The 27,915-nt window shown below is 40.8% G+C and overlaps 1 protein-coding gene and 1 long non-coding RNA gene across 3 annotated transcripts in view; one reads left to right on the plus strand and one right to left on the minus strand.

Moving 5' to 3' along the window:
* Window positions 1-959: 959 nt before the first annotated feature.
* Window positions 960-19,495, minus strand: LOC308558021. The gene is made up of 3 exons (XR_013998928.1): window positions 19,367-19,495; window positions 2,362-2,548; window positions 960-1,831 (listed from the first exon to the last, which is right to left on the minus strand). It is a non-coding gene; the product is annotated as an uncharacterized lncRNA (long non-coding RNA).
* Window positions 19,496-19,552: 57 nt separating this feature from the next.
* The window catches only part of PLSCR4 (phospholipid scramblase 4), a 40,929-nt gene continuing 32,566 nt past the window's right edge, over window positions 19,553-27,915 (plus strand). Inside the window, exons 1-2 of one of the 2 annotated variants that reach the window (XM_081139042.1) lie at window positions 19,596-19,646; window positions 19,700-19,785. The gene's annotated coding sequence lies outside the window, so the exon portion shown is untranslated. Of the gene's footprint in view, window positions 19,786-27,915 lie in introns of both variants that reach the window. The other variant, XM_081139043.1, reaches the window with a different exon arrangement.

Below are 27,915 nucleotides of genomic sequence, written 5' to 3' on the forward strand. Positions count from 1 at the left end.
CGCGTTGGGGGTCGCCGCGGACTGGGACGGGCCGTGGCTGTGTGCGCCCGCTCTGGGCTGCGTCGCTGTGGCCGCGCACGGGATGGAGAGAGGTGGAATGCGTGAGGCGCGTTACGGAATAAAAAGAATCCCTGGAGAAACATCTGGGAGGCGGGACCTGTGAGAGGCGGGCCAGAGACAGAAACTTTGGGGACAGCTCCTGGTTCCTACGAAAGTGGGCTGTGGCGCTGCCGGTGACAGCAGGGGACGGACACAGGTGCGCTCGGGTGAGGGGCTGCGTCCGGAGCCTGCTGGACGTGGTGAGGCCCAGACCACGCGTCCAGCGGGCGGCCGGGCTGGGAGTCTCTCTTTGAGGACAGATTTCTGGCAACTAGAGGCTTGGGGATTTTGAATACATAGGCAATCATTGGAAACATTTGAAAAAATGAGATTATTCTAAAGGATTTGCCAAATTGTGTGTCCCGGGGAACGTGGATACTTAAGGGTCACGTAGAAAATACGACCCGAGTGTGGAAGAGCCCAAGGACTGCGGAAGGGTGAGAACCGGGGCGCGACGTCGGGGGCGGAGGCACAGCGGGCGGTAAATAAAAGAGGAATTGTTCCTGCTGAATTTGGAAAACAGAGGTCATTGGTGCCTGTGCCAAAATCATTTCCATGGGGAACTAAGGAAACAAGACGGATTGCAAGGAGTTGAGAAATTAATGGGCAATAAGATAGTACAAACGCTTTTCAGTTGAGAGAGGAGAAAAGAGCCTCCATGGTGGGTATACGGAGAAGGGGAGACAATACATGTCTTTTTGTAACTTTTGCCTTGATTCATTGTTAAAAAATATTCAATGGCCCTGTTACTGGGAACTATGTAATCAAATTGCACTTTTAACATTTTTTGTGGATAGTCTTGGGCATTTATTCCCCCCTCCCCATTTATTTAAAGGTCATTTTAGCCAGTTTTTTTTTTAAGTGAATTTTTGTGTACTGTTATATTAATTTTGAATGTACTGATTTTTAAAATATTGACTCTTCCTGTTCAAAAGCATTGCTTACATTTACAATGTATTTTACAACTTTCATTAAATTTCAGTCTTCTTTGTGAAGGTTCTATCCATTTCTTGTTAAGTTTATTCTTAAGTTCCAAAGTTGTCTCTATTGTGCATGGAATGTTTTTAACTCTTTCCTGGGAGAGGCAGAAAATAAATTTTAAAAATGCATTCATTAATATAAGAATTTTAAATAAGCATATGTATAGTATTTGGAAAAGACAGAGGGTGAACAATTGCAAATATCCTGAAGTGGGAGTATGACTCCAGTTATCACGAATCAGAAAGATGCCAGCGACCTGAGTAAAAGCAACCGCAGCGGGGCGTGAGGTCAGAGCTGCCGGATCATGTAGGTCTTTATGAGGACTTTGTTTCTGCTCTGAGAAGACTGGTAGAAAGAAAGCAGAGGAGTCCATTGCTCTTGACTGAGGCACCTCAAGAAAACCTCCTGATGACCCAGTGTCCTCCTGCTTTCTCTACACAGAGCAGGAGGGATCTGTGCACGACTCAGTATTATCTTGGCTTTTTCTGTGAACCCTGACTTCCAGTCTCATCCAGCCCCAGAGTTCACGGTTCCGCACCTGGTGTCCATTCCATGGAACACAGACCTCAGTGGCACAGACTGGTGGCATCGGCACCCATTGGACTCGGGAGGAACACACACGTGGGAGTTGGTGGTGGAGACAGGCAGCTGTCTTCTAGTCATCACCTTCCATAATTTTTGCTCCAGAATCCAAAACTTTATTTATCTTGATCCAATTCCACAATGTCTCTTCATTCTCACCTTCCCATATCTTAAAGAAAAGAAAAACTCACAGATTAAAATAAAGTTATTGCTTTATTCCAATGAAAGATAGCATTTATTACAAGTATTTATTTGATATTTTTACAATGAATTTTGTGTCACAGATGATATTGTTCAACAAACCACACTTTATTTTAGACGACTGACAAACCAACACCCAAAAGTTTTAGCTGGTATAGTGAAGCTGTAGCGGGTCCTTCACAGAGCTGTCCATGACTGTGGATCACACTTGATTGAAACAATGTGTGTGAATATAATCAAACCAACTAATAATATTTTCAGCACTTATGATTTGCTATGTATTATGCTAAATTCGTTACACATATGGTTACCTCAATCGTGTGGTGAGCATTACTGGTATTTTACTGTTACAGAGGAGGACAGGTATAGGGCACAAATGACTCCAAATCCAGCAGTCTTGCTGTTTACAAAACCACCCATATGGGTGGAAGTACCCAAAGGATACAGAACATTTGCAAAGACATAAAACTATGTGACAAGATCCGATTTCTAGCTGACCTGTTGAGATAGCGAGGCAGAGAAGTTCAAGACGTGTTTTAGTGAGCATGACAAAGCTCTCCGGGAGAGTCGTGGGGCACAGCTGTCTGCTCTGGCCCCGGCCAGCGCACTGCGGGCCAAGAGTTTCGCTTTCAGTTCCAGGATGCTCTCTCTTGCGAAGACGCTGCTTCTAAATTGAGGGCATTCACTGAAAACAAAAGGGTATTTTATTGCTTTAGAAACAGAGTGATAAAGACCAAGAGAGTGCACGTACTGTATTCAGCCTCTCAAATGTGAAAAGAGATGAATAGTATAATTCACTGTTATTATCATCATTATCAGTATTTGCAGACAAACGCTTTTCATGGTCAAAGTACTGGGTATGATATGACCTCTTGAACTAAAAAGTGACCCCCCCCAATCTTCCTTTCTCAGGTTCCCAGTCTTCCAGCGAGGGGCTGGATTGGAGCCACACGGCTCGGGCATCCTCCGTACAATGTCTGGGACTGCTCGTGAGATGGCCCTTTGAAGCTTCTGGAGAGCTGTAATGATTAGAAGTGACATATTAAATGAAAACCTGCTGTCCTCCCCTAAAAAATTTATTCCTTCTTTTCAGCTGAAACACATTGAGATGCAAAGTTTTCTAAATAGTTCAAATACTTCAAGACAACCAGCCTACTCTTTCTCCTTCCTAATCTTCATTTTTCTGGACTAAATATTCCCAGTTTTAGCTGCTTTTCAAAAAAAAAAAAGCTATATCTGATGTACTCTCATTCTGATAACTCTTCTTTAAGACATCTTCAGTTCCTCAACCCTATTTGAGATAAAGCTCCAGGAGCAAAATATCAAAATTTCTCACACATTCTTAGCATTGCGCAATACAGTAAAACGTATGTGACATTCCTTGCTTGGACGCTGGACATCTACTAATGTAGGTTAGGTTTGAATCAGCCACATGAGATGGCTGAATCGTACTGAGCACAGTCTACTGAGTCATGCAGATTTTGGTTTATTTTATATGAATGTTGACAGCTTCCTAATTGTGTGGGGGTTTTTAAGTGGGTGTCACATGATATAGTGAAAAGGGCTTTGGACTCAAGTCGGAGTATCTGGATTGAATCCCTGCAGCAACATTCATGAACTCATTCAAAGACACAGAGAAAACGCACAAATTATTATTTAACCTCTCACAGTTTAAGTTTTCTCATCTTTGAACAGGCTTGACAGAGATTAAAGCACAGCGGTGCCTCGGTTTTCGAACGTCTCCATTGACGAACATTTAGGTTTATGAACGCCGTAAACCCGGCAGCAAATGCTTCGGTTCTCGAACACACCTCAGGAGTGGAACACGCCACCCGGCTGCCCCCGAGGGCAAGGTCCTGAGGCCTCGCTGCGGCTGTGGATCCCTCGGTTTCTGAATGTTTCAGAACTCGAACGGCCTTGCGGAGCACAGTACATTTGAAAACCGAGGTTCCACTGTATTTCAAAAGGAGTTTGTAGAGACCTATGTCATCAATAACTATTGTTTTCTAAAACTTGAGATGAGAGCATTTTCATTAATTCTTTTCATTCTATCAAGTGAGTTTTACCCAACTATTTCTTTGCTAAGAGACTTTGACAAGAGACAGGGTTACAATTATATTAAAAGATACATAAGCAAAAATGGTTGGAGCTTAAGTAGCTGGCGTCTTGCTCTTCAAGAAGTAAACTGCTCTTTTGAGAAGTGTAATGATAGCATCACTTATTTCCACCTCAGCTGGAGCAGAGATAAATTACCCTGATTTGTGGAAAAAGATGGTCACCTGATTTTTCAAAAAGAAATGCTTCAAATCTAGTTCAAGCTGCTTAAGCAAAGGGGAGGGGAGGGAGCAATGGGTGATTGTCTCGGTTTGTCACAGTTGCGTCAAGTTACGATTATTAGGCTTATTGGTCAAGGTCTCCAAGACGAGCACTTTTCTAATGTTCGTGAAAATCTGTGATGGTGTGAGGGACGCTGGCGAAAGCCTCCCTCCTTCGCCAAAGCCCATCGGTGGAGCGATGAACGCAGTATGTGTAGGCTAAAGCATCCGGGAGAGTAAAGAAAACCAGGTTATGTTTTTTTCTAACTGGACAAGTTGCAGCTTCAAAGCTTTGAAAAACCAAACACGAACACTTTTCTGATGATGGGTAAAACGTAAGAGAGGACTAGTTTCAAGAACATAAGGAGAGAAGGGATTATACTTATAGTCTGAGAGACAGCAACAGTAACAAAGACGACAAAAGTCTTGCTTAAAGATTAGCGGATCTGCTCTCAGATTTAGAAGAGCGTTGGGCTGTCCTTACTAGGTAGTCAAAAAAGAACTATCCCATCTCTTCATTATCACCTAACACTCCCACGTTCCCTATTCACCCTTCCTCCCCTTCCTCACGGCCCCTCCATTAGCAAACCAAAGCCCAGGAACTTGCCGGCCTCCACTGCCTGGTGGCTGAGTCCACACAGGGAAAGACACAGTGGATTAATAAAAGCTAATGAAGAGAACCTAGTCAGCTTAAAGAAAACATAATTACTTCATTAGTAAAAATTCAGTTTACCTATGAAATTGAAAATACTTTTTTATTTTTTAAAATGTAGTTACAGGGATTTTGCTGAAATGTCCTACTTCACATGTCAACACAGGGAAGAAAGTTAGAGATTCAAGATAATTTCTGTCTAACTAGACACTATTATATTACCTACTATTATATTGCTTTGGGCTTTTTTTTTAAGTGGTCATCTATAATACTCTACATCTTTATCTTATAAGTTACTAGAGAAGTATCCATGGTTTTACAAAATAACTATCCCCACAAATGATTGACTCAGAGACCATTTTTCTGTCGTGTGAACTCAAAGGAAAGAAAGCCAGGTTTTAATATAAAAATACTAATAAACAAAAACAATAAAAAATGTAATATAGAGAAACAAGAAACGGAGAAAGGTAATTTATTTACTTGTTTCCCTCAAAATATTAGAACTAGACCTAGTCCTTAGTTTCTGGGTCTCACACCATAACAGTAAGTCAGAATCTCTCTGGATAAAGCCCAAGCACTGGTATTAAAAATCTAGTCAGGTTTGCCTATGGAGCAGCCAGCTTTGAGAATCATGTTTTAGACAATTGCTGAGACCCAAATTCATCTATAATGTGGAGCTTGGAAGATAATATAGTATCTGTTCAAAAAATAATTAGTAAATATACTTTGTCTGCCAGTGTTTTAGAATATGTTACAAGTGCCACCCAGAGACATGGTAAAGCAAACTATTAAAAAAAAAAAAAGCAAATATATTCCATTTTAATGCTGTTACATTTTGATCATTTGGTTCAAAGAGAAATTTATACCACATTGTTTTGAAATTTCTTATATCAACAATTTGTGGGTAAAGAGGAACCACAGACTTAAATGTAAATGCAAAACTATCAAACACCTAGATGATAACATAAGAGGAAACCTAGATGATCTTGGTATAGTGATGCCTTTTTAGATACAACGCCACAGACATCATCCATGGAAAAAATCATTAATAAGCCGGACTTCATTAAACTTAAAGTTTTCTGCTCTGTGAAAGACAATGTCAAGAGAATGAGAAGTCAAGCCACAGACTGGGAGAAAATATTTGCAAAAGGCACATCTGACAAAGGACTGTCATGCAAAACATACAAAGAACTCATAAAACTCAACAAGAAAAGAATCACCACAATTTATCAACAGCCCAAAGACCTTAACAGACACCTCAACAAAGAAGATCTACCGGATGGCAGATGAGCACAGCACATGAAAACACCCTCCACAGTACAGGTCACTGGGGCACGCAAAGTGAAACAGCAGCGAGATTCCACGACGTAGTTCTAAGAATGGCCGAAATCCAGAACACTGACACCACCAAATGCTGGTGAGGGTGAAGGGCAACGGGAACGCTCATACATTTCCAGTGGGAATGTGAGTTTGGAAAAACAATTTAGCAGTTGCTTGTAAAACTAAACATATTTTTACCATATAGTCCAGGAATCACACTCCTTGGTTTTCACCCAAAGGAGCTGAAAAATTATGTCCTTACTAAAACCTGCTCCTCAGTGTTTATAATGGCTTTATTCAAAATTATCCAAACTTGGAAGTAACCAAGAAGTCCTTTAGTAGGGGAATGGATAAATAAACTTCTACATTCAGACAAGGAATTATTCAGTGATAAAAAGAAATGGGATATCAGGCCATAAAAACACAGAGAAGAACCTTAAATGCATATGGGCAAGTGAAAGAAGCTGTTCTGAAAAGGCTACACACTGCATGATTTCAACTACATATGAAACGTTTCCTTTTCTCCTCTTTGCTGACCTCTAAAATTTCCTAGTTTCTAAAATTTTGATTGAACTGCATTAAATTTGGGGATTTTGCAAAAATGCATAAATGTGTGCTGGTCACATGGCCTAGCCAACTGCAAAGAAAGCACAGACTGACTAAAAAATATTTTTATGCATTTTCCTAGACCAACATTCTGGAAAGGGCAAAACAGTGGAGAGTGTGAAAAAAGATGAGGGTTGCAGTTGTGGGCAAGGGATGAACAGGCAGAGCGCGGAGGATTTTTAGGTCAGTGAAACTACTCGGTATGATATTATAATGGTGGATCTATGTCATTATACATTTGTCCAAACCCACAGAATGTACACCATCAAGAGTGAGCCCTAATCTGTGGACTCTGGGTGATTATGATGTGTCAGTCTAGGTTGCTCCTCTTCGATGAAAATGTTCCGTTCTGGTGAGTGATGTTGATTGTGGGGAGGCTGTGCATGCGTCGGGAGGGGTACAGGGGAAATCCCTGTGCCTTCTCTCAGCTTTGTTGAGAGAACTGCTCTAAAAAAAAAGCTCTGCAACTTACCCCACAAATTCACATTCCTGAATATATTCATAAAATATCAGTAGCTCTGATTCAGCCCATAATCTTTAAATCAGCTAATAATTCACTTTGCATATGAAAAGAGGCTCTGTTAACGAGTTAACTGTTTATTCACATTTAAGGACAATGGCCAACTCTTAGGTGTCCAATCACAACATAAACAATTATACCACTGAATTGACCACCTTGATGTCATAACAATTGTGTGGTTTGGGGAATTTGGGACTGCCATGCATAAAAATCAAATTCGAAATGGTCATCTCTCAACATATAAATTTCTTGTCTGATGTCCAGAAATGTTTCCTTTTCTCCTCTTTGCTGACCTCTAAAATTTCCTAGTTTCTAAAATTTTGATTGAACTGCATTAAATTTGGGGATTTTGCAAAAATGCACAAATGTGTGCTGGTCTCATAGCCTAGCCAACTGCAAAGAAAGCACAGACTGACTCAAAAATATTTTTATGCATTTTCATAGACCAGCACATACGTATTAATCAGTCTCACAGGAACCAAAGATTTTAGAAAGCCGTTTGATAATGAAGAATGATTTAAATGTACCTGTGAGCGAACAGAAAAGCTAGTGTGTTCTGAGAAAGAAGAAGAAGAAAACATAATTAAATTGAAGGAGCAGAACACTGTCCCTTTCACACTGAATTATCATGACATTTAGAACAAAGTTGATGACAATAGTCTTTAGATTCAAGACCAGCAGTGATTCAGGTCTCAGTCCTATCACCTTCTGAGTCCAATTACTTTACTCTCTGGAAGCCACAGGTCTCCCCTCCTTCCACCATTGGACAGCTGCCAGGTCTCAGGCATCCTGTGTGTGTAACTGATTGGTGAGTACAATCTGTCCCGTGCTCACATAATCACATGGAAGCCTATGCAATATACTCACACATATGCGCATGTTATATATCTGTGTCCATATTTATCCGTGTATATGGGAGTATTGCTTTTCAACAAAATAAATCACCCCATTTTTTTGGTACAATTTTACCTCAGAAATATCGAAGGCCTCTCTTTCTTTTGAATCAGTCATTTCCATCTGCTCCTGCTTGAGGTGGTATTAAAATCATTTTCATTGGGGTTCCATGTGTTCCCCAAACACTCCGCTTGCCCTTTCACGTTCTTTCCTGCCACATTCTGAGAGATGCAACTCGCTTCCCAAGCCATGTTTCAAAGATGATCTGATCCAGATAGTAATGTGTACATGAGTTCAAGCTCTTAAAATATAAACTACACCCATGAGCACAAAATAACATGAAAATGCATTTTCAAAATCACTGCCAATCATATTTTCAACATCATGGAACGTGTGAAGATTCAGAAAACTAGGGAAAGGTGGGGCTTCCTGTCAAGACAGTGACGTAGGTAAACACGACACTCAGAACCTCCCACAGCAACATCAGAATTACAGCTGAACTACAGAACAACCATCATTCAGAGCCACCTGAAACCCAGCTTAGAAGAAGTCTTACGACTGAGGATATGAAGAAGTCACACTGAGAATGGTAGGAGCTATGGAGACTCAGAAGAGGCTGGCCCCACACCCACATATGGCGGTTAAAAATCCAGATGGATATCTTGGCTACACCCTGAGAAGCCCCAGCCCAAGGATGCAGGGCCGGGAAGAGAAGACCCCATAACTTCTGTCTGTAAAAACCAGCGGAAATTGTGGCTGAGTGAGACTGAGGGCTGCTGGAGTCCCAGGCAGTTCCTCTTAAAGGGCCTGCACATGGACTTACTCAGACTCACGCCCTGTGAGCTCCAGCACTGGGGCAGCTTAAAAGGAACCAGAGACACGCGGGAGGAACTGAAGTGTCAGGCATCAGGATGAGGGCTGCAAAGGCGGCTTTCTCCAACAGAAGTGCTGGCAGAGGCCATTGTCCCTTTGCTGAGCCCTCCCCTGGCAGCCAGGAGCCATATCTGAGCCTCCAGCAATCTGCCTAACACCATACACCCTGCTCTCGTCATTCCATGAAACCCCACCCCACCCAACTTTCAGCCCCACCCAAGCCATTTCCAGTGGCTTTTCCATAGAAATGGCCTCTCTTGGCTTATGCTTCAGACTTTAATAAAAGCTCTCAAACAAGCAGCATCTGACCTCTTGCTAAGCGGTACCAGGCCTTGCACTAGAGGCAGCCGGCCTGGGCTCAAAGCTTGGCTCTCCCAGGAACGTCAAGCCCACCACAAGCAGCAGCCATCTACGTACAGATCTCTCTGTAGCTCATGTTGGGTGGCCCCAGAAGGGGCACAGACTCTCTCAGGAGGCTCCAGAGCCAGTGCATCCAGTGGACAGCTTCAGATTACAACCCAACCACCGCCATGAGCGACACACTCAAGGGGCAGACTTGGCAGGCACCAGCCCACTGAAGTGTCTTCCTCTATGGGGTGAGCGGCTGCACAGCAGCTCCTCCGTTGTAGTTGCAGCCGAGCTGCCTGGGGGTCAGTTCCTCCCTGTAATGTGCCAACAGCTATAAAGGCTCAACTATGGCAGAAGGGTGCACAGAGACCACACAGGGGGCGCACCTAGAGTACCCTGCTCAGGTGATTGGTGAGTCTGTGCCACTGGGCTCTACAGGGCACCTACTAATAAGGCCACTCTACCAAGTCCTGGAGATGTATCAGTTCTACCTAATACATAGAAACAAACACAGGGAAACAGCCAAAATGAGGAGACAAAGAAACAGGTCCCAAATGAAGGAATAGAAGAAATCTCCAGAAAAGGAGATAAATGAAATGGAGGCAAGCAAATTACCAGATAAAGGGTTCAAAATAATGGTCATAAGGATGTTCAAGAATCTTAGTGAGAACTTCAAAAGCACAAGAAAGGACATGGAAACCATAAAGAACCAGTCAGAAATGAAAGCTTACACTAACTGAAATAAAGAATAAATTACAGGGAATTAACAGAAGAGTAAAAGAAGCCAAGAATCAAGTCAGAGATTTGGAAAATAAGGAAGCAAAAACCACACAATCAGAACAACAAAAAGAAAAAAGTACCCCCCAAAATGAGGCTAATGTAAGAAGCCTCTGGCACAACTTCAGGTGTATCAACATTTGTATCATTTTGTATTCATTTTCTTAACAAATTATCACAAACCAGATCACTTTAGACAACAGAATTCTATTCTGTCACAGTTCTGGAATATAAAGAAAAAAAGATCTGAGCAGGGTCGATTCATTCTTGGGGACCCAAAGGAATAATCACTCCCAGGCCTCTCTCCTAGCTCGTGGCGGCTGCTGCTAATGCTCGGCGTTCCCTGGCTGGTAGGCGCCTCACTCCAATCTCTGCCTCCACCGTCATGATTCTCTTGTGTATCTGTCCGTGTCCAGGTTTCTCTCCTATAAGGACACCGGTCCCTGGGTGAGGCCGAATGTAGTACGGTCCCATCTGAACTTGATGACACAGGCTCTATTTACAAACAAGGCCACATGCACAGGTTTCAAGTGATCTTTTGGGAAAAAATGATTTAATATCCAATACATGGCATCATCAATTTCAGGCAAATTTATAGTTTAATTTTTAAAAATAATAGTATGAGAGTATTTAGCAAATGAGTGGTGAACATTAACCATCTTGTGTTCTCAAATGTCAAATCTCATCAAATGGACACATTTCCCTTTCCTGATTGTTATTGTAGAAAAATCATGAGAACACTTGATAAACATTGTTTTTTTTATATACACTTAGCAGAAATTTTCATTTTCATTTATGTGGGCAAGAAAGAAAAAATAGATTACAAAACAGGATAATCTAAGTGGATTTTTAGCTGGCTGAACAATGAGAGAAAGTATTGATTATTGAATTTCTGTCATCCCAGAGATTAGTTTCTAGCAGTGACCTACTGGATTCTTTATTTGTCCCAATACTTGTCTCAATGACATGAATATATCATAAAAAAGCAGACTTGTCAAATTTTGTATGACAAAATCTAAGAAAAAAGCTAACAAGATAGGTTAACAGAATACAAACTCCAATTATCCTCAATAGGCTACATCTAACTCTAGTCATAAGGCTGAGACACTTTAATAAAGAAAATAAAATTACATAGGCAAAATGTGAGTTTCTGTTTCTAAAATAAAAAATCAGTTGCCCATATAGATACTGTATCTATGGCTTTAAAGAGCTGATTTGAGGTCAACATGGTAATCAGATTGTGTTCTTAAATTGCCATTGAATGAGTTTCTGGGTGAGACCTCCCTAAAAAATAGCCCTAAGTAAGCAGGTAAGGTTTTAAAGAGAACAAAAAACTTCCACGATAGGTGCCGTGAAAAGCAATAATTTCACGGCAAGACTTCCTGTTTTTACTGACTATTCCTTGATCATGTGCCAGAGAAGTTAGTTTGAAACATAAAAACATTTCTGTTAAATCCATCCCTAAGGAGGAATCTGACAGGAGACTTCACTCTGAAGCTTATTGCTGGTATCTCGTTCTTATCTAATGCTTCACACACATGCAGATATTTCCCACACTGATTAGTTGGAAGTTTATCGTCTTAAAATGTATGAACATAGTGGAAGCCCTGGAGTACTTTAACTCCAAAAATGTTGAGGGCAGAAAAGAGGATTGGCATTGAAAGCTTAATTTAAGTTCCTGGAAAGAGGCTCTGTCCACCATGTTGATCTTCCACCACACCCAACTTCAGCCTGCTCTCATTTCCTACTTGTGTTTGCTACAGTTCTTTGGGTTCCATTTCCCTTATCTCTTACATACAGACCTTACTAGACTAAAGAACTAAGGTCAGGAAATAAAAGGTCATCTACCAAATACTAATATTATAATAATTTACCTAGTATAAAATGAAAAGACGGACTTCAGGGTAACTAAAGTTGAGGTTTAATTACCAAAATATACTGTAAGTAATTAATATGCCAGCTGTGGCCAGGTGGCTCAGTTGTCCCAATATGCCAAGGTTGTGGGTTTGAGCACCAATCAGGGCACATACAAGAAGCAACTAATGAATGCGTAAATAAGTGGAACAACAAATTGATGTTCCTCTCTCTCCTTCTCTCTCGCTTCTTCTTTCCCTCTAAAAAAAGAAAATCAATAAACTAATCAATATGCCAATAAAGCTAATGCAATTAAGCCTCATTAATAGTCATATTTGTTGGGAACCGGTGACGTGTCTGGACATGGTCCACTCCACCTGAGGGTCTGGAGTCAGGGACTCGACCCTCCCCACAATGACCCTTGATATTGAGAGCCCACTACGTGTCTGGACATGGTCCACATAGCCTGAGGGCCTGCAGCCAAGGACTCAACCCTCCCCACAAGTTCCTGTGAGAAGCAGAAATTAAGATAATTACCAAGGTCTGGGCTCATGCAGGAGGCAGGATGTCTACTCTGAAAGGGTGTTTGTGCAGCCTTGAAAGAACTACTTTGTATCACCCTCATCTCATTACCAGTTGTTTGTTACTCACTATATAATAAAGGCATTGAAGCCATTTGGTGCTGCACTTCGTTGGAAGGCAGTCCTCCTGATCGTATAACTTTGTCTCTTTCATTCCCACCGCTCGAACTCAGGTTTGTTCATCTTTCAGGCTGGTTCCTGACAATATTGATGTTTTATTATATTATGCATGTATCAGACCAAATATTAAAAGGCAATTAATAACTGTAAGGTAATCTCAATGTAAGGAATCTGTAATCATGACAAATAGAAATACCAAAAAGGAAAGAAGGGTGTTTCATCTAAGAAAATATTTAAGGAAAAGTGTACAGCTACTTACAAAAACTTTAAGGGTAACTGAATTAAAGTAAAATATATTCTTTTTGGAACAAAGAATAAAATCAAGAAACAACAAAGGATGTCTTGTGGATGTAGGTTTTGCTTAATAAAAAGAGCTTTCTAACAGTTTGGCCTCTCTAGCAATGAATGCTTTAAAATGTTATGAGTTTGTGAGAATTAAGAGTTCCAATAAAGATTGTTTAGCTTGTATTGGAATAACTCTCCCATAGATAACAATAATAAACCTTAAAAAATATATATATGAAAAGAACTATTTGAAGACATTGGAGAACAGTCAAAAGCAGACAGAAACTGTAGGAGAATTGACCAGTTAAAGAAATGAATTATAATAACTAACTAAAATCTCTGTTTATACAGCTTTTTCTTTCCCCTGCTGGCATTCTCTGGGCTTCAGGGACAGGGCAGGTAGATTTCAGGCAAAGTGCTTCCGTCTTGTTGACGCATGATGACAGTGAAGAGTTTTCAGGCCACCAAAGTGGCTGTACATTGAGGGCAATCTCAGAAAGTAGAATGACACAGAGGGAAGAATATTGATATCTACCTATAAACAGCCCTCAAATCCATAATTGATGGTTGAACTGTACATGTGTGGGGGTGACTCCAGTGATGCCAGCAGGAAGTAGCTGTTGAAAGTAGTGGAAAGAGATTTCAGTTACTGTGCACTGCAAAAAAGTAGAGTTTGGAATTTGAGTATTAGAGGGACTTGGTAAAACTTTAAGGCATTTGATAGACTAGCCTTAAAAGAGTATAAATCAAAGGCTCCAGAAGTTAAATACGATCAGTCTTCAACTGTTTGCCAGAGAATAATTAACCATTTTCAAACAATGAAGACAGAATCAGAATCTCTACAATATATTATCTAACATCCTGTATGCAATAAAAAATCAACATAGGGAGATTCCAAGACCACGGCAGATTAAGTGGAGATACATTGATACTCTCCAGGATCAAACTGGAATTACAACTAAAATATAGAAAAACCATCCTGAATATTTAGCTGAAGACTAGCTGGAGCACATTCTCATAACCAAGGAAGTAAAGTGGAGACCACATAGAGACTGGTAGGAAGTGTAGAGGTGAGACAGGGCTGGCTGGGATCCCACAGGCAGCAGCTGAAGGTCCTGAGGGATATCTCAGCTGGGGGGGGGGGGTCCCACTGAGAAGTCTGGAGTCTAAACCCCGAGTTGAGCTCCCCAGCCCAGAGCAACAGAATTGAGAAAAGCGCCCACATAACATCTGGCTGTGAAAAGCAGCCAGGTTTCTATCTGCCAGGGAGAGATGGCTGGGAATGCAGGCACCCTCTTAAAGGGCCAAGGCACAAAGTTTTGTGTACAGCTACTCAACTTGGTTCCAGTGAGCGAGGGCAGAGTGGATTAGAGCAGTGTGAGGAGAATCTAGGGTTGCTGGCTCTGGGGATAGAGCTTAGATTCCAGGGCTGAGCGATTCCCCCATATGGCAGAGGACATCTTTGTCAGGCAGACCTATGCTATCTAGGCAGCTTTTACCTGGGGGGAAGCAATTATCCCACCTTGTTGGAAAACCTCTTTTCCAACCCTGTGGTGTTAATGCCTTGCTGTGGTCAATAGCCTGAGGCTCATTAAGAGACTAATAATCAGCCTGCAGGCAAAGGTGGATTTCCAGATGCTTTGAAACTTTGCCTAACTTGTTTCTGGACCTGGGGCAAGGAAAAGAAGACCTTGGTGCACAGCTAAGTCCTTTCCAAATGCACCTAGCCCCAGCAGAGGGAACCAGAAGCTGTGATACTCAAGGCCACTTACAAACAGTGCCTGACATTGATCTCCCTCAACGGATATCCAAAAAGACTGGGAGTCCTAGAAGATCTAACTAATATATAGAAACAAACACAAATGGACAGCCAAAATGGGGAGACAAAAAGAGGAAAAAGCCCCAAGTGAAAGAAAAAGAATTCTCCAGAAGAAGAGATAAATGAAATGGAGATAAGAAATCTATCAGATATAGAGTTCAGAATAATGATTGTAAGGATGATCAACAGCTTGAGAAAAGATATGGAAACTATGAAAGAAATTAAGAATGACATAGCAGAAATAAAGAATACTTTGGATGGGGTAAACAGCAGATTACAGGAAGCTGAGGATTCAATCAATGAATTAGAAGACAGGGTAGAAAAAAATCACTCAATCAGAAAACCAAATGGAAAAAAACAATGAAAAAACAGGAGAACAGTTTAAGGGAGCTGTGGTGTGGGACAACATAAAATTTAACAATATTCATATTATAGGAATGCCAGAAGGTGAAGAAAGTAAGCAAGGGTTAGAGAATCTGTTTGAAGAACTAATGGCAGGAAACTTCCCAAACCTGGTGACGGAAAAAGTCACACAAGTTCAGGAAGCACAGAGAGTCCCAAACAGTAAGAATCCAAAGAGGCCCACACCCAGACACATCATAATCAAAATGCGAAAAATTAAAGACAAAAAGAGAATCATAATGGCAGCAAGAGAAAAGCAAGCTGTTACCTACAAAGGAGCTCCCATAAGGCTGTCAGCTGACTTCTCATCAGAAACTCCACAGGCCAGAAGGGAATGGCATGAAGTATTCAAGGTAATGAAAAGTATGGATCTGAAACCAAGAATATTCTATCCAGCAAGGCTATCATTCAAAATAGATGGTGAAATGAAGAGCTTCCCAGACCCTCAAAAAAGGCTAAAGGAGTTTATCAACACCAAACCAGCATTGCAGGAAATGTTAAAGGAACTGCTTTAGTAAGAAGAAGTGTATATATAGAGAAACATAGGTAAAAAGAATTAAAATGGCAGTAGATAAGTACCTATCAATAATAACCTTAAATGTAAATGGATTAAATACTCCAATGAAAAGGCATAGGGTAGCTGTGTGGATTAGAAAACATGGCCCAAATATATGCTGTCTACAAGAGACCCAACTCAGAACAAGAGAGTCACACAGAATGAGAGTGAAGAGGTGGGGAAAAAATCTCCATGTAAATTTAAACAAACAAACAAAAAGCTAGGGTAGCAATACTCATATCTGACAAAATAGATTTCAAAATGAAGGCCATACAAGAGACAAGAAAGGTCACTACATAATCCTAAAGGGATCAATCCAACAAGATAATATAACCCTGGAAAACATATATGCACACAATATAGGAGCACCTAAATATATATACAAAAAAAAATTTCTGGAGGACTTTAAGGGAGAGATTGACAGCAATACAGTCATAGCAGGGGAATTTAACACCCCAATGACTTTACTGGATAGATCTTTCAAACAATAAAATCAACAAGAAAATAGTGACTCTAAATGACACACTAGATATAATGGATTTAATTGATATTTACAGAATCTTTCACCCCAAAACTGCAGAATATACATTCCTCTCAAGTGCACATGGGACATTCTCAAAGATAGACCACATGTTAGGAGACAAAACAAGTCTCTACAAGCTCAAGAAAATTGAAATCATATCAAGCATCTCCTTGTATCACAATGGCATGAAATTAGAAATCAACTATAATAAAAATACATGGAGGCTAAATAGCATGTCATTAAACAATGAATGGGTTACCAATGAGATCAAAAAAGAAATCTAAAACATCCTGGAAACAAATGAAAATGAACACACAACCACCCCAAATCTATGGGACACAGTGAAAGCAGTCCTGAGAGGAAAGTTTATAGCACTACAGGCCTATCTCAAAAAGCAAGAAATTTTTTAATAAACTATATAACCCTACAACTTAAAGAATTAGAAAGCTCCCCTGTTAAGTGTCTGGACCAGGGTTTTTGTTTGCTGGGAGTTTTTTTATTGCTGCTTCAATTTCATCAGTTATTTGCCTATTCAGATTTTCTGATTCTTCCCGATTCACTTTTACATGATCTTGTTCATATGTGGAATCTAATGAACAAAATAAACTGATAAACAAGATGGATCCAGAGACACAGAAACATAGAACAGACTGCCAAATCTCAGAGGGAAGGTGGGGGTGGGGAGAGATTAATCAAAGAATTTATATGCATATATGCATAACCCCTGGACACAGACAATAGTGTGGTGAAGGCCGGGAGGTGGGGGTGGGGGGTGGGATGTGGTGTGGAGGGGATCATTCGGGGGGAAATGGGGACATCTATAATACTTTCAACAATAAAGATAATTTTTTTTTTTTTAAAGAATCAATATAGATCCTAAGAAACAGATTTGTGGCTCATCGTCAAAAAAAAAAAAAAAAAACCAAACCAAAAAAACCAACAAACAAAAAAAGCCTCAGTCTGTAGAAACAGATTCCAAGGTGAAACAAACACTGGAATAGAGTAGAATAGGTATTAAAATATGTTCAAGAATTTAAAGAAAATGATGGTTATAATGAATGAACATGCTGAATCTGAGCAGAGGCACGGAAGCTGTGAAAAGAAACAAGTAGAAATACTAGAGCTGAAAAGTAAGATCTGTAATGGCTTAATAGAAGATTGAAATAAGGCCAGTAAATTTTGAAGAATGACCCATAAAAATTATTCAATGTAAAGATTAAAAAATGGGAAAAAGTAAACAAAGTCTTGATGACTTTTGAGGGAACATTATGTGGTTTAACATATATTTAGTTGAATTCACAGAAGGAAAAGATAGAGAGTGGATTAGGATGGTAACTTAAAGAAATAATAGTTGAAAGTTTCCCAAATTTGGTGAAAAAATACTAAGTTATACATCTATAATGCTCAGAGAACTCCAAATATAGAACAAAACAAAACAAACAAAAAACAGAAAAAAACATGCCTAAATACACAAAAGCAGAAATAAAAAAGTTAATCTTAAAACCAATACTATGAATCCCATAAAAAAAATGGAACTCAGCACTTACAGTAAAAAAAATAAAAATCTGTCCACTCAAAATTCTATACCTAGTGAAGACACCATTTTAAAAATTCATACAAAATAAAGAAAGTATTTTCAGATATATGTGAAGCTGAGAGAATTTTTTTCAGCTGAAATCCAGTACAAAAAATACTGAAGGAAATTCTCCAAACCTGAAGGGATGCAGCAAGAGATAAAACTTTATCTACAAGAAAAAAAAAGAGCGCATATAATTGTATACACGTGGGCAAACATAAAAGCTCTATTTTCCTTCTCTTCATATCAGTAAAAGATAGCTGACTGCTTTAGCAAAATGACATTTTATCACGTAGTTTATAATTTGTATGCATGTAAAACATAGTAGCAATGGCAAAGGTACATATGAGTGAGGAACTGAAGTTTGCTGTTGCAAATTTATAATTTTATATAAAGATATACAATATTAAATCTAAGCTGACGGTGGTAATGTAAGAAAAACCAGTAAAAAGAAATGCAAAGAGATATAAGTAAGGAGCAAGAAAACAATGAAAAATAGAACTGGTACAAAAGTAGTGAATTTGTCATCCCCTTAAGTATTCAAGTTGAAGTGATATCAGATCAGGAATTTCAAAAAGACACGTGGGTTTCAATCATTCTACCCCCTCTCAAAACTTACGATTTGGGGCATATGACATACTTTCAATTATTTATCTCTCACAGCAATATGTTTCACAAAACATATTTTGCTCTTGAATTTTTTATCTTTCATGTGAACGTTGTAGATGTTTGGATTCATGCGCTCAAATTCTTGATCACTCTTACGAAATTAAAACAAAGCTAATAAGTGGTATTTTGCGGTAGCTTTGACACCAACTTGTTTTATGCTTTCAATAAAACACCTGGGTAATGCCCTGTGCAGTTATCACTGAGCAATTCCGTATGAGCTTATAACCCTCCTCACAGGCGGGCCCGCACCGGCACGCACGCGGAGGACAGCGGCCCGTCCCGAGCCCCGCGGCCCAACCTCCCCGGGGGCCCGCCGAGCTCCTCGGAGCTTCATCTCTTTTCCTTCCGTCCGGTTGGGATTGTTTCTGAGGCCCGACATCGGCCCCCCCCAGGTCCCGCCGCGCCCCGCCAGGACCCCCGCGGACCTGCCCCCGGTTTGGGAGAGGCTGGGGCCTCAGGGGGCGACTGCGAAGGGCGTTACCCAGGGCGTGGGGGCGCAGCCGCCCAGCCCCCTCCCGGGCCGCCCTCAGCCCCGCGGGAAAGGGGGGGATCCCGGCCCCGCGCCCGCGCCTCCAGCCCAGCCCCGCGGGGCCCAGGCCCGCTCCCGCCGCGGGGGGTGGAGCCGGGAGGGAGGGGGCGGGGGCGGCCTCTCCGCGTCCCCCCCGCGCCCGTCCCCCGGGGCCGGAGCCGCCCGGCCTCGCTCGCCGCTGCCCACGGCCGCGCGTCCCAGGGAGCGACTGGAGTTTGTCTTCCCTTCCCCAGCCCCTGGCCTCGTGCTCGGCCGCCGCCCCGGTCACCCCCCCGCCCCCGGACCTCTGGCCGCGGGGCGCACACTGCGGGCCGGGGTCCGAGCCGGGCGCAGAGCAGAGGGGGTGCGGGCCAGCCGGGGTGTGTGGTTCGCGGGTGTGTCCGGCGCTGGAGCAGGCGCCGCCTCCGCGCCCCGCGCCCCCTCCCCTGCGCGCTCCAGGTTGTTTTTGTTGGAAACACCTCCCCTTCCTCTCGCTTTCCCCGCCCCTCCTCGCTCTTCCCGGGCGGAGAAGGTGGGACCCGGCCTGCGGCGCGGCCCCTCCTGGCTCTTTCCTCCGCGGAGAAGGTGGGACCCCGGCCTGCGGCGCGGCCCCTCCTGGCTCTTCCCGGGCGGAGAAGGTGGGACCCCGGCCTGCGGCGCGGCCCCTCCTGGCTCTTTCCTCCGCGGGGAAGGTGGGACCCGGCCTGCGGCGCGGTGCGGAGCGGTGAGTGGGGCCGGGGGTGGCGACCCGAGCCCGGGGCGGGCGCGCTCCCGCATCCTCAGGTGGCGGCGAAGTTCCGGGGCGCCCGCCGCGAGCCGAGTCCAGCCGGGGCGGGGGGGGGGGTCGGGACCCCGGGACCCATGCTGTCTGCCGGGAAGCCCGGCGGGCCCGGGGGGAACGCGCTCCGGGGAGCTGGCTGCGCGCCCGGCGTCCCCCGGGAGGAGGGCGCGGGGCCGCCGGGCCACCCGCGCGGCGGGCTGCGGAGGGTCGGGCTTGCGGCAGAGACCCCCGTCTCAGGTCAGCAGTGCGGGCAGACGGGGCGATTGACTCCTTCCGCTGTACAGTCTTTGTTTCTATAAAATAAAAATACACATGTCAAGACTTAGATTTTCCTTTCATTTATTTTCTGGTTTTGTTTATCTCCTCTTAGGATGTACAACTTAGTCGAATTTTTAATCATTGTACATTCGAAGCGTAGCCACTAACACTACATAGTGCAGCAAGGGCGATTCCCACCCACCCGGAGGGTGGACTGAAGACTGAGCTGGGCGCCGGGACGGGGGAGCGCACGGGGAACCCCTCCCCGGTGGCCCTGGGCCGCGGCGTCCCCGCCGTGACGCGTGGGAGGGCCACAGCTCACAGGACAGTGCTGTGAATTTTTCAGGCCAGTGACATTGGGCAGAAGAGCATATTAACATTCTGATTAGCAAAGAGGACGATTATTTTTACACGTAATGTGGTTGTATTCCTTGAATGTCTACAGGAAACAACTGAAAATCTCAAAAAATAAAAGAATTTGGTAACCGGTGTCCAGTTGCATCTCACTGTAACTTAAAGCTTTCAGTAGGTGTGATGTTTATAAACGGGAAAATACAATAGAGCAAATAAACCATCCAATTTGGCATGAACTAACACAATATTGAAAAACCTATTTAAAGAGATAAAAATCTAGATGTACATAAAGTGTATAGATGAAGTATATAGGTACTAATACAGTAAAATACATCTTTATACATAAAAGTAGTATTTCTCTAAAGGTGTATAAATTAAATTCCTAACCGAAATTTTTGTTTGTTTTAAAGCAACTATTTAGCTCATGTGGAAAAACAAATACTTGTCAGGAAGATTTCGATTAAAAGAAAAATGTACATATATGTAGAGACTTTACTACATAATAAAAGGTATTGTGAAGCTGTATTGATTAAAAAGCAATGGAAGAGGGAGTAGACTTATGGGTAAATCAATGAAACTGAAGAGACAGATTTAAGAATAAAAGTAAAGCTGATGTTTCATAAGTATATATTTTAAATCTGGGGTAGAAGTGAAATAACATTTAATTGATCTTGTTGGACAATCAGGTATCTGGGAAAACTAAAAATTGGAACTTTCCCTCACTCTTAACACAAATGTCATCTAGATGACTTAAATTTCTTTGTTTTTTTGTTTGTTTGTTAATTTTCACCTGAGGATACTTTTTGCATTGCTTTTCAGAGGGGGGAAGGGAGAGAGTGGGGGTGGGGAGAGAAACATCAATGTGAGAGAGGCACGTCAACCTAACTACTGAGCAACACCACCCAGGGCAGGTGACTTACAAATTTAAATCTAAGTTAATTAAACCAAAAAATAGAAGAAGAAAACCTGAATGAATATTTGTGAACATGGCTTGTGGGGAAAGCATTTATGAGGTTGATACCAAAACCTAAAGCCCTCTTAGGAACATGATTGTTACTAACATTTGCAAGCAAATTAAAAAAAAAAGATATAAAATAGAAAAAGCTAATTTTATGAATATACCTATAACACTGACTTTTAAAATTAATCCATTTTGAAGATTAAAAGAATCAACTCAATGCAAATGAGCAGTATGAAAACTCCCAGCCACGCTAAATGTTAGAAAAATACAATTAATTAAAGTAAGACAGTTTTTGCCTGTTTTACTGATTTGGAAAGCCAGGCCTGGCCAGGCGTGGCTCAGCGGTTGAGCGTTGACCTAGGATCCAGGCGATCAGGGTTTGATTCCTGTCAGGGCACATGCCCGGGTTGTGGGCTCGATTCCCAGTACGGGGCCTGCAGGAGGCAGCCGATCAGTGACTCTGTCTCATCATTGATGTTTCTATCTTTCCCTCTCCTTTCCTCTCTCTGAAATCAATAAAGATATATTTAAAAAAAAAAAAAAGAAGTCAGATAACACTCAGTATTTTTGATAATGTGATGAGAGAAATACACTCTTACAGACTCTCAGTGGAATGTGTTGGTAAAACATTTATATGGTGATAACAAATTTTTCAAATATTCACTTATTGGAATTTATCATGCTAAGTGTACAAATAAAAATCTATGTCAAAGGCTGATTGGTAAGATGGTAAACTTGGAAGCAATTGTATGACTATTGATTGGGATGTGGTTACATAATTTGTAGTACATTCAAAGGTGGGATAATATATTGTAAAACATTCGAAAGCTCTATATATTCTGATTTGGAAATATGTCCAAAGTATTTAAGTTAAACACACAAAATTAAAATAAACTGAAACGTGGGAAATGTGTGTGTGTGTACAGTAGCAACACTTCTGTAAATAAAGACTGAATTACATATATTCATGTTCAATATATGCATGTTTATAAGGAAAATGATGTTATAATGGGAAAAATAATGAAACACTGCATAATAAAGATCCCGAGAATGTGATTTACAATTTGCGCCGAATCATTCTTTTCTGGATAATAATCCAGCTGTTGCTCGCTGTAGGAGACACGTGTTTCCTTCTCAGAGCGTCCGTGTTCTTTTCTCTTTCTCTCTCCTCTTCCCACTTCCTCCTCTGAAAATCCCTTCTTTCTCTCCTTCCTTAATACTGATTGCGATGATGTTTCTTGTAGGCACATAGTTAAAAAGGTTTGCCTGAGAGGTTTCACAATATTACCTTTTTTTTTTTTTTTTTTAAGAGAGAGAGAGAAGCATCGATTTACTGTCCCACTTCTTTATGCATCATTGGTTGATTCTTGTATGTGCCCTGACCAGGAATCAAACCCGCAACCTTGGCCTATCAGGATGACCCTCTAACCAACTGAGCTACCCAACCAGGGCCCGTTAGCTTCTTTACAAACAGGAAATGCAGGACTGCTCATATTCCATATATATTTTAGCAGCGTTGTACTAAAATTCACCTTAAAAGTATTCATTCTTCAGGGTGAGAGAGAGACTATCCTTTATAAAGTTCTTACACCATTCATATAGACAACACAAAAGAAAAGTTTTAAAAATCTAGCAAACAAAAGCGAACAAATGACAGTTAATTCTCAGAAATGAAGATGCAAAGGACATTTTTAAATGTATTGGGGTGACGTTTAATAAGATCATATAGGTTTCAAGTGTATATCTCTGTGATATATGATCTGTATATGCATTGCGCGCCCACCAACCAAAGTCAGATTTTCCATCACCATATATTTGGCCCCCTTTACCCTGTACTGTTCCCCTCTCCCCTTTCCTCGTATCTACCATACTTTTGTCTGAGTCTCTGAGTTTCAGTTTTACATCCCACATATGAATGAAATCACATGGTTCTTAGCTTTTTCTGATGGACTTATTTCACTTAGCATAATATTCTCAGGGTCCATCCGTGTTGTTTCGAATGACAATATTCCATCCTTTCTCATGGCTGAGTAGTATTCCATTGTGTACATGTTCCACATCTTCTTTATCCAGCCCTCTATCGCAGGGCACTTTGGTTGTCTCCATGTCTTGGCCACTGTGAATAATGCTGCAGTGAACATAGGGGTGCGTATATCTTTGCGAATAAATGTTTTCAGGTTTTTCAGGTAGATACCCAAAAGAGGGATTGCTGGGTCGTATGGTAGCTCTATTAATATTTTGAGGAACTACCACACTGTTTTCCACAGTGGCTGTCCCAGTCTACATTCCCACCAGCAGTGAAGGAGGGTTCCTTTTCTCCACAACCTCTCCAACACTTGTTATTACTTGTCTTGTTGATAACAGCCACTCTTAACAGGTGTGAGGTGGGATCTCATTGTAGTTTTGATTTGTATTTCCCTAATAAGTAGTGAAGTTGAACATCTTTTCACTTACCTGTTGACCATTCGTATGTCTTCTTGGGAGAAGTGTGTCTATTCAGGTTCTCTGCCCACTTTCTAATTGGATTGTTTGTTTGGTGTTGAGTTTTATGAGTTCTTTATATATTTTGAATATTAACACCTTGTCAGAGCTGTTGTTTGCCAATATCATATCCCATTTGGTTGGTTGCCTTTTTGTTGTGCTGGTGGTTTCTTTTGCTGTGCACAAGCTTCATAGTTTGATACAGCTCTATTTATTTATTTTTGCCTTTATTTCCTTTGCCCCTAAGGTCAAATTCATAAAATGTTTTCTAAGGACCAAGGTCCATAAGTTTAGTACCTATGTTTTCTATGTGTTTTGTTGTTTCTGGTCTTATATTTAGGTCTTTGATCCATTTTGAATTAATTTTTGTAAATGGGGACAAACTGTGATCCAATTTCATTCTTTTGCATGTGGTTTTCTAGTTTTCTCAGCACCATTTATTGAAGAGGCTTTCTTTTCTCCATTGTGTGTTTTTGGCTCCTTTGTCAACCACATGTGGTTTTATTTCTGGGCTCTCAATTCTGTTCATTGGTCTTTGTGTCTGTTTTTCTGCCAGTACCATGCTGTTTTGATTATCATAGGTTTATAGTATAATTTGAAGTCAGGTAGTGTGATACCTCTGGCTTTGTTCTTTTTTATCAGGATTGCTTTTGCTGTTTGAGGTCTTTTCTGGTTCCATAAAAATCTGATGATTTTTCTGTTCTATATCTTTAAAAAATGTCATTGGGATTTTGATATCGATTGCATTAAATCCGTATATTGCTTTGGATAATATGGCCATATTAACACTTGATTCTACCAATGTATGAACACACAATGTCTTTCCATTTCATTGTGTCTTTTTTAGCCTCTTTTAATAATGCTTTGTAGCTTTCATTATGTAGATAGGTCCTTCACATCCTTTGTTAAGTTTATTCCTAAGTATAGGATATTTTATTCTTTTGGTTGCAATTGCAAAAGGAATTTTTTGATTTTTTTTCCCCTCATATTTCTTTGTTAGTGTACAAGAGAGAAGTGGATTTTTTGTACATTGATTTTGTATCCTGCAACTTGACTATATTTGCTTATTGTTTGTAATAGTTTTTTTTGGTGGAGTCTTTAGGGTTTTTCATATACAGAATCATATCTTCTGCAAAAAGTGACACTTCTTCCTTCCTGATTTGGATGCCTTTTATTTCTTTCTCTTGCCTGATTGCTCTGCCTCGGACTTCCAGAACTATATTGAATAAGAGTGGTGAGAGTGGGCATCCTTTGGTCCTGATTTTAGAGGAAAAGCTTTCAGTTTTTCACCATTGAGGATGATATTGGCTGAGAGTTTGTCATATATGGCCTTTATTTTATTGAGGTACTTTATACCCATTTTATTGAGTGTGACAGTCATAAATGGATGTTGTTTCTTGTCAAATGCTTTTTGTGCATCTGTTGATAAGATCATATGATTTTTTTCATTCGTTTTGTTACTGATCGATTTGTATATGTTGAACCATCCTTGAGCCCCTGGAATAAACCCCACATGATCGTGATGTATTATTTTTATGATGTGTTGTTTTATTTAATTTGCTAGTGTTTTGTTTAGGATTTTTACATCTGTATTCATCAGAGACATTGGTCTGTAGTTTTCTTTTTTGTGTTATCCTTGCCAGGTTTTGGTATCAGGGTTATGTTGTCCTCATAAAATGTGTTAGGAGGTATTGCCTCTTTAATTTTCTGAGTTTGAGAAGGACAGGTATCAAACCTTTGAATGTCTGGTAGAATTCACTAGTGAAGACATCTGGTTCTGGACTTTTATATTTTGGGAAGTTTGATGGTTGTTTCAATTTCCTCACTGTTGATCAGTCTATTTAGATTTTACAATACTTCATGATTTAGTCTAGGAAGGTTATATATTTCTCGGAACTTAGCCATTTTTTCTAGGTTATTGAATTCGGTGGCATAGTCATTCATAGTATTCTAGCATAATCGTTTGTATTTCTGTAATGTCTCTGGTAACTTCTCTTTCATTTCTGATTTTGTTGATATTATTAATCTTTTCAAAGAATCAGATCTTTGTTGTATTGATTTTTTGTATAGTCTTTTTCTCTATTTCAAATCTATTCTAATTTTTGTTTCCTTTTTTCTGCTGACTTTGGGTTGCTTTTGTTCTTTTTCTATTAAGATGTAAAATTAGGTTGTTACTTGAGATTTTTCCTGTTTCTTCAGATAGGCCTGTAATGATATAAACTTCCCTCTTAATACTGCTTTCACTGCATCCCAAAATTTTTGATATATCATATTTTTCTCATTTGTCTCTATATAATCATCTTTTTAAATCCTTACCTGAGGAGTAAGGATATTTTTTCTGTTGATTTTTTTTTTTCTTCTTTTTTTTAGAGTGAGAGTGGAAGAGAGGGGATACGGAGAGAGAGGGGAGAGACAAAGCATTGATGTGAGAGAGAGACATTGACTGGTTGACTCCCACACACACCCCAACTGGGGGTGGGGATCAAACCTGCAACCCAGGTATGTGCCCTTGACTGGAAAGTGAACTTGCAGCCCTCCAGGGTGCAGGCTGACTTTCTAACCACTGAGCCATGCCCGCCAGGGCTATATATCTTTTGATCTTTTTATTTCTTCTTGGACCCATTTTTTAATAGTATGTTGTTTAATGTCCATGTATTTGTGGGTTTCTTTACTTCCTTTTGGCAGTTGGTTTCTAATTTCAAAGCATTGTCAGAGAATGTGCTTAGTATGATTCCAATCTTCGTGAGTTTGTTGATGCCAGTTCTGTGAACCAACATATGGTCCTTCCTTGAGAAGGTTCCATGTGCCCTGGAGGAGAGTATAAGCTGATGTTCTGGAATGAAAGGCTCTGTAAATGTCAATTATGTCCATTTTGTTTACTGTGTCATTTAGAGCCAATATTTCTTTATCGATTTTCTGTTTTTATGAACTGTTTAGAGTTGTCAATGGAGTATTTAGGTCACCCACTGTGATTGTGTTTTTGTCAGTTTCTCCCTTCATTTCTGTTTGTAGTTTCTTTATATATCTTGGTGCTCCTGGATTGGGTACATATATATTGAGGTGTTAAGTTTTCTTGATGTCGGGTCCCTTTATCATTATAAAATTTCCATTTTATTGATTGGTTGAATTTAATCCTCACCCGAGGATATGTTTTTATTGATTTTGAGAGAGAGAGGAAGGGGATTACAGAGAGAGAGAGAAATAGCAGTGGGGTAGAAACGTCAGTCACTTGCCTCCTGTACATGCTCCTGGCCAGGGATGGAGCCCACAGCCTAGGCATGTGCCCTGACGGACTCAAAACGGCAACCTTTTGGTTAAGGGATGATACGCCAACCGACTGAGCCGCCCAACCAGGACTAAACTGTCCATTTTTGTCTCTTATGACCTTTGTTGTCTTGAAATCTGTTTTGTCAGATATAAGTATGGCTACACCTGCTTTTCTGTGGGTGCTAGTTTTTGGAGAACCATTTCCCACCCTTTTACTTTTAGTCTTTCTTTGCCTTTGCAGCTAAGACGTGTCTCCTGAAGGCAGCATATGGTTGGATTTTGTTTTTTGACCCACTCTATTACTCTGTGCCTCTTTATTGGTGAATTCAGACCATTTTCATTTAGGGTGACTATTGATTATGAGGATTTCCTATAGCCATTTTATCTTTTGTGTTTCTGTCTGTTGCTTCCGTTTGGTTGTATTCCATACCTCTTTTCTCTGTTTCTCCTGTTTTTAAATTACGTGTCTCAATTTTGGGGTTGCTGTGCGTGTGTGTGTGTTAACCATTGGGTTTATGAAAAAGAAAGTTTCATATATACTATAGTCCTTTTTATTTTGAATGCGTCTGCTCTCCATCCTTCTTTTCAAATTCTGACTTTTACTCTCCCTTTTATGTTTTTGTTGTTCACAAATTGTCCTTGTTTATGCCGTAAGTTTGTTGGTGATCTTACTCGCAGTTTTGTGACCTTTTGTTCTTTGTTTCAGGTAAAATAGCCCCCTTGAGTATTTCTTGCATTGGAGGTCTTCTGGT

The sequence above is a fragment of the Miniopterus schreibersii genome, assembly GCF_964146895.1.
Source record: "Miniopterus schreibersii genome assembly, chromosome: 5".
NCBI classification, from domain to species: Eukaryota; Metazoa; Chordata; class Mammalia; order Chiroptera; family Miniopteridae; genus Miniopterus; species Miniopterus schreibersii.